The sequence below is a fragment of the Oryza glaberrima genome, chromosome 3 (genome assembly GCF_000147395.1).
Source record: "Oryza glaberrima chromosome 3, OglaRS2, whole genome shotgun sequence".
Taxonomy (NCBI): Eukaryota; Viridiplantae; Streptophyta; class Magnoliopsida; order Poales; family Poaceae; genus Oryza; species Oryza glaberrima.
The window spans coordinates 18,152,993-18,160,492 of NC_068328.1; the positions used below are offsets into that span (position 1 = coordinate 18,152,993).

The 7,500-nt window shown below is 44.7% G+C and overlaps 1 non-coding gene across 1 annotated transcript; it reads right to left on the reverse strand.

The window, feature by feature from the left end:
- Positions 1-5,247: 5,247 nt before the first annotated feature.
- Positions 5,248-5,354, reverse strand: LOC127769156 (small nucleolar RNA R71). The gene has a single exon (XR_008016722.1). It is a non-coding gene; the product is annotated as a small nucleolar RNA R71 (small nucleolar RNA).
- Positions 5,355-7,500: the final 2,146 nt, after the last annotated feature.

The window sequence follows — 7,500 nt, forward strand, 5'->3', positions numbered from 1 at the left end:
GTCGTCCGATAGTTATTAGCGAGTACTGGTTGGTAGGCAAGATTAGTTAGCTTGCTGCTTGCTCCACCATTATAATTTGTGAGATATAAATTATAAATTTATAATTGAATTAGAGCTACTACCTATCTCGGGGGTCTGAATCAATACAAAAATTCGTTGTCTTTAGATTACTTTACCGCAATCTCACGTATAGCTTAGTCCCAATGTCCACCATACTATATAGATACTGTAGTCAGGTACAAACTGTTGATAGTAGCATGCCAAGTAGGGAGCTTGGTGAAAAAAGTTTCGACGAGATGGGTACAAGAGACGGATTTTCTGACAACGGCCTCTATAATCAACTTGGCCTGGGCGGTCCAACCCAGCTGATGTTCACTCTTCTGCATGTTGGATCCGTCACGTTCCCAGTCTTCGCTATTACGTCGTTGTTAGTATTTCTTACGATCACAGACAAAATCCGCAAGCGCACGGATATACGGATGTAGCACTTCTCCTACGGAGTATTCCAAGGGTATCGAATCCAAGGGAACATGTGTGGTCAGATCTTCTTCCGGTTCATCCAAGGACACCAAGCAAATGATAGGCCAGGATAGAGAGGATTTAATAGTGAGAAATATTGTTAGGGAAAGCTTAATTTTAATCCTAATGCAATATTTCAGGCACTGGCAACCCGTAGTTCCCAGATGTCGCTCTACTACGTACCCGGACAGGGAGGACTTAAGTGATCTCGAGGGCTGTCACCACCTCTACACCTACCTCAAACATACTGTGGGATACGCAGCAATTACTGGATAATAATTATGTAAACACCACGTCTAAGCAATTACTATCTACTTTAGTGTTTATAACTCACTAAAGCAATCATTATATTTTAGTTGATTATAGTGAACAATAATCTCGTATGCTACTTAGGAACTAACTAAGAGATAATTCTCACAAGATAAATCTAAATTACTCAAGAAGAATATTATATTGAATTCACAGTAATAAACAGAATAAAAGAAATAGGAGAAGATTACTGACAACTCCGGAATTCTTCCGACTCCTACTCTACTCTCTTCCTATTCTAGTATACAATATAGTACAATAGAGCCTCTTATAATTCAGCTCAAGCCTGGAAGTGTGTGTGAGAGTGAATAAAGTGAGGTCTATTTATAGGACAGGTATGACGGTTGTGTGAAGGGGAAATGTCCGAACTGCCCCGCAACCGTCTTTGGGAGAGCATCTGGAGCGTCCATGCCAAACCCTAGGATCAACGGCGATCAGAGGGGTTCGGCCGAACCTAGGTTGGGCCCTCCTGGCCTGGCCTTAGGTCTATGGACTCCCTGGGCTCTTCTCTGTCCATTTCTTAGAGTTTTGGGTTAATTCACTGATGTTTTGATGAAGTTCACAACCCCTTCTTGTATGGATATATAATTCTCCTCACTTTAGTCTAGGTTTCCTCCCAACATCAGGGTATATCATCTGCATACAAATATACACCAACACTTGTGGAATATGTGAGATTAAGCACCTATCACTATGTTGGATGTTTTATTATCCGAACTTTATGCAGATGTTGGCGGTATAAAATCGACATTTAACAGCCGCCAACAGTCGTTGATCTACCATCCGACTTCCACCGAGAACAAGGAGCCGACTGCGAAGTCTATTGGGTTTACTCCCACATCGGTAATTGAGGATGGGGGAGCACTTTTTACAAGGTGGAGGCAGTCCTCACCCATCAGACTAGTCTTTTGGGTTGTGTAGGTCTGGGACCTAAAGTTGTGGCTCTGGTTGAGCCTGTGGTGGAGCAGGCCCAATATGACCGGGTGGCCCATGGTTGGTGGACTGGGCTGCGCACTCTAACAAGTAATATCAGAGTCCAGGTTTAGAACCTGGAACAATTTCCATGGGTCACATGATGGGGGAGGCCAGGTAACAAGTCTTCAGGGTCACATGGGTTGATGTGACATAGGAGATTGTTGGGCTCGATGTGTGACGACGGTGGAGATTGTTGAGTTTAGTCTCACATCGGTAATTGATGATGGGGGAGCACGGCTTAAAAGGTGGGGGCAATCCTCACCCATCAAACTAGTCTTTTGGGTTGTGTAGGCTCAAGACCTAGAGTTGTGGCTTCGGTTGAGCCTGTGGTGGAGCAAACTCAATGTGACCTGAGTGGCCCATGGTTGGTGGGCTAGGTTGCGCACTCTATCAAAGTCCAATCACAAGATTAGGAAGAAGTGGTGCCCCATTAACAAAACGAGTTCTCACTCTCTAGATGGGTGCAGTGTTATGCTGAAAGACAAAACTAGATGCAACGGTTGCAAACTTGATGATACTCAACGCATCTCCTCATACAAATTATGCCCCATCGACAAGACCTGAGTGGCCCATGGTTGGTGGGCTAGGTTGCGCACTCTAACAAAGTCCACTCACAAGATTAGGAAGAAGTGGTGCCCCATTAACAAAACGAGTTCTCACTCTCTAGATGGGTGCAGTGTTATGCTGAAGGACAAAACTGGATGCAACGGTTGCAAACTTGATGATACTCAATGCATCTCCTCATACAAATTATGCCCCATCGACAAGACCTGAGTGGCCCATCGTTGGTGGGCTAGGTTGCGCACTCTAACAAAGTCCACTCACAAGATTAGGAAGAAGTGGTGCCCCATTAACAAAACGAGTTCACACTCTCTAGATGGGTGCAGTGTTATGCTGAAGGACAAAACTGGATGCAACGGTTGCAAACTTGATGATACTCAACGCATCTCCTCATACAAATTATGCCCCATCCACAAGACGAAATGCGTACTTTGATAGGGTTTAAGGTATTCATCAAAGTTGTCGAATCCATGACCTCGTCTACGTCGGCCAGTTCTTCTCCCAAGCATTGTCTGATCCACTCCCGATGACATCAATCCATCAATTTGGGATCATACGATGATATGTCAGATGACTTAGCTTGTTTGGTCGGCTATCTGGGACTAGACCCCCATGAACCATCTATTCTCCATAGTCTGGATCCGCTCGAGTCCTAGGTCTCAATTCATACCGTAGGGTGAACATCGTTGAGATCGTGGACCTAGCCTCCCGTGACGACATTGTTGACGGTCGTTATCGATTAGTTTCGACCGTCAATATTACTAAAATAGAGGAGAACTAGTGGTGCTTGCAATGCATATATTTGTTAGAATAATAATATTCCATTAGTATTAGGTATACTAACCTTTTGCAGAGAATGATAATAAAGTGGAGGAGAATCGACATCAACTCAGATGATAAATCAATCGGACGATGTCGAGAACCAGACTTATGTATGAATGGGCCAATAACTCAAAAATAACACGACACATTGGGCCAAAATTCACAAGTCTACGGAGGAGGACAACAAAGAAGGCCGCCAGCCGAAGATGGGCTGGGTTGGGCTAGCCCATGGTGGTTCGGCCGAACCCCCCATAGCTCCGTTTGATCCAGGGTTCTCCTGGACGGCTGAGATGGCTCCCCAATGACGGTTGGAGAGTATTACCGACAATTCCAACTGTCACAACCATCATTGGGAGGCTATAAAAGGAGCTCTCATCCTCACTTCACTCACACACCTCAAGCAATAGCTCTCTCATTTCTCTCAAGTTTAGTTTAGTAGTATCTAGCTGGTGGAATAGGAATAGAGTAGAAATCAGGAGTCCGGAATCCTTAGGAAGAGTTCGGGTATGGCTCTAGTAGCTTTTCTCTTCTCTTTTGTAAGCCTTGTACTTTTACTAGAATACTCTTCTAAATATATTTATGGTATTGAAATACTTTCCGAGTATATGAGTAGCTACTTTACATTATGTTCATGTTATGCGGAATATACGGCTAGCTTATCTGGGAGATGCTTTGGTGCGGGTATAGTGTTTGCTTATGCAATTACTCTATGTCATGACGATGATATTAGAGTAGTACGTGGTAGTTTAGACGTGGTGTCTAGATTACGGGATATCATTATTTAGGGTTATATATTGCGGACGAGAGGTGGGCTGCTGATGGTGACAGCTCAGTACGGGTATTCCTCCGTGCCGGTATATAATCCTAAGTTAATTCCCTGGGAGGGTATTCCTCCGTATTTAGCCCCGGTTGTATGGTCATGACGGGCTGTCGTAAGGTACTCGGCAGTCAGGGGTGGCTTCTCGAAGTACCAGGAGGGTATCGGATAGAGGGTATTAGCTAGTATATCGGTTAACTAGAATGTATGTATACTATGTATATTAAAAGTATAGGAATAGATTTTTGAAGTATAGGAATAGATTTTCTTTCTCTTTTCTTTCCACTTAGCTTAGATGATATATTATGAGAATGAGTAGTTAATGCTTGTGTGTCACTCTACCCTTGGATTATCTTAACCCCTACTTAGAATATGATTATCACAAGTAATATATAAATTATTAGTCAAGTTCTCTCTACATGATCTTCCCACGGGATAAAATAAATACGATACCCTTGGAATACTCTCGGGTGAAATGCTACAATGGTATATCCGTCCGCTTGCGGATGGACTCTGTAACCATAATATACCAGAAGTATTTCTGCGCCATTGCTAGGATTTATATTTCTAGTAATATCATTAAGAAATACCAACAAGCATTTCTAGTGCCGTTGTCGGGGAAGATTTATAATAGTGATTACTTGAACTAATACTTTATTTTTACCTTTGTATAATCATTTTCCTTTGCAGGATAACCTTGGTTGTTTTTACTTTTTGTTCTGAAAACAGGTTAGTGCATGACTGGTTTCAATTTGCCGGAAAACTTCGAAGAAAATCCAGAAGCTTTCTTTCGGAGTGTCAGGCCACGAGTCGTTGCTCCGTAGAAAACTCTACCGACAGAGAAACCAGCCATACCGGCGCCACCAACCTTCAAGACTATGGCTAACAAGACTCTCCACGAGTTCGCTGCTTTCTCTGCTGACAATTTGGCCATTTGGCCGCTGGTCAACATAGGGGACGTGGATTTCGACTTGAAGCCCAGCCTCATCACGATGGCGCCGGCTAGCTCGTTTTGTGGCAAGCCTAATAAGGATGCCAATGCTCATTTGCAACAGTTCCTGGAGATCTGTAGCACGTACACCATCAAGGGTGTCAGTCCTGACGCCGTCAGGCTACGACTGTTTTCGTTCTCCCTTCTCGGGAGAGCGAAGCAGTGGTTCTATGCCAACCGTGCTGCTGTCAACACCTAGGATAAATGCTCTACGGCATTCCTCTCGAAATTCTTCCCGATGGGCAAAACCAATGCCCTTCGTGGAAGGATTTCAAGTTTCCAGCAGGCAAGCGATGAGTCTATTCCTGAATCATGGGAACGTCTGCAGGAGTTCATGGCCGCTTGTCCTTATCATGGGATGGACGACTGGCTGATCCCGGTTGACTTCGTGGTGCTGGACATGGACACGGGGAACGAGACACTGCTCATCCTGGGACGCCCATTCCTTAGCACCGCGGGAGCCAACATTGACGTGGGAACGGGGAGTATTTGTTTCCACATCAACGGCAAGGAAGAGAAGTTTGAGTTTCAACCGAGGATGGAACAATGCTCCATGGTCAGAATAAAGTACGGGCCGAACCTAGAGAATATTCAAGAAGTCGAAGTGGAGCCACCCAAAACGGACAGCCTGGTGAAATTCATGCAGAATTTCCTAGGGAAGGAAACAACGATGCCCAGGAACCGTTATTGGAAGACGCTGGTAAAACCACCCGTACCAGCCAAGAAGCTAGAGCAGCCGACTCAGAAGAAGCCGTCTTCCACACCAAAGCCAAGGAATGTGTGGAAGGAGAAGCCAAAGACGCCCGCTCCATCACCTCCGGAGACGGGTGGAAAATCCACGAACTGAACTGGATGGAGGTACAGTCTTGCACGTCGGACTTTAAATGACACGACCTTCGCCAACAGGTAAATTGGTATGTATCCGCATATTTGCTTTCAACAATTTGAATTTTTGTATCATCACATGTTTGAATTTCAAAGTTGCATATAGGATTTTTGAATTTTGAGGAAATTCTTCAAATGAACTTTTCAGAGCAAACCAAAATAAAATTTTTAGTGAAAATTCGCTGTGCCACGACCACACTGACCGTTGGAACCCAACGGCCGAAAGCGGGGCCGGTTGGGCCCACCATGGGTTCGGCCAAACCCATTGGTTCGGTCGAACCAGCCAGGCCAACGGTTGGCTGCCTCCTTCTTTGAGGCAATGGCTAGTGGGCCCCACAGGTCGGTTTTGACCGTTGTGGGTGCACTACTTAAGCCAACTGGCCGAGAGAGGGAATTCCACCCCATTTCAACACATTTTCGTTTCCTCTCCAAAGTTTGTTCTCAAGTTCATTCAAGCTTTTATAGTTTCCCTCAAATTCAAACACTTAGTTTCATATACACAAGTTGCTTTGGTGGAACTAACCGGCGTGTGAAATTCTTGTCATTCCTAACCCCAGCCGAGTTAGTCCGTTCTTGCTCCATTGTGCAGAATGAGGAGGCGACTGTCTCGTCTGTTCAAGGGGTCCAGCTCTTCATCAAGTCGTCATGACGAGTCTAGTACTCGTTCATCAGCAGATGTCTCGATGGAAGACGCCGAAGCTCCGCGACGACTCCTGAACGACACCGACCTCGACCTTGTCAGTGATTGGGAGAGACAAGCCTACTACATGCTGAGCGACCGAGAGTATGCTCACACACGAGAATACTCACCGGAGCTGCTAAAAAAGATAGGTATGGATGTTGAATTTCGTAGTATTTAGAAAGCGGTTGGTTGGCAGAGATTTGCTGTGGTAGATGAGCCTGGTTCTCGTTTGCTTACTTTGCAATTTCTGTGTACTTTGAAAGAAATAGAAGATGGAATTTCCTTTCGCTTTTTCCATAAGGAGTACACACTTACATGAAAGGCTTAAGTACACTTCTTGGTTTTCACGATTCCTGTAAAATCGATCTCTAGAAAGGAATTTCTGGGTTCGAGAAAAATAGGTTTTGGGAAAATATTTCTGGTGCTCCAATTTGCAAAAAACCTAGAACGAATGATATCCATAATCCTACACTTAGGCTCATGCACAAATGGATTGCTATGACTTTGTTTCCTAGAGGTGATATGAGGCCCATTAGGGGAGATGAATTGATTATCATGTTTGCCTTGGTTAGAAAGATCAAAATTGCTCCTGTGAAATGTATGATAAGGCAATTGTTAGAAAGTATAAAGTTCTCTGCTCCTGTTGAGTGCACTTCTCTGATTACTCGGATAGCAAAAGGGCTAAGGGTCGTTAGCGACGTGTTGATGAAAAACACGAGGTCTAGGAGATCTGCTTAACTCCAGTTGTAACGTCCCGCCTTCCCCCAGGCCGGGCCCGCTTACATCTGATAGCTTTCATAGGTCATAGACTGCCCTCACAGACCAACACATGTCTTTTCTGGACGAGGGTTCGCGCACATGTAAGCGTTTGGAATTTTGGATAGAAATTCCGGGCGTGACACCAGTGCAGGTCCAAAACTCGCCTTCGGGTATGCTAGC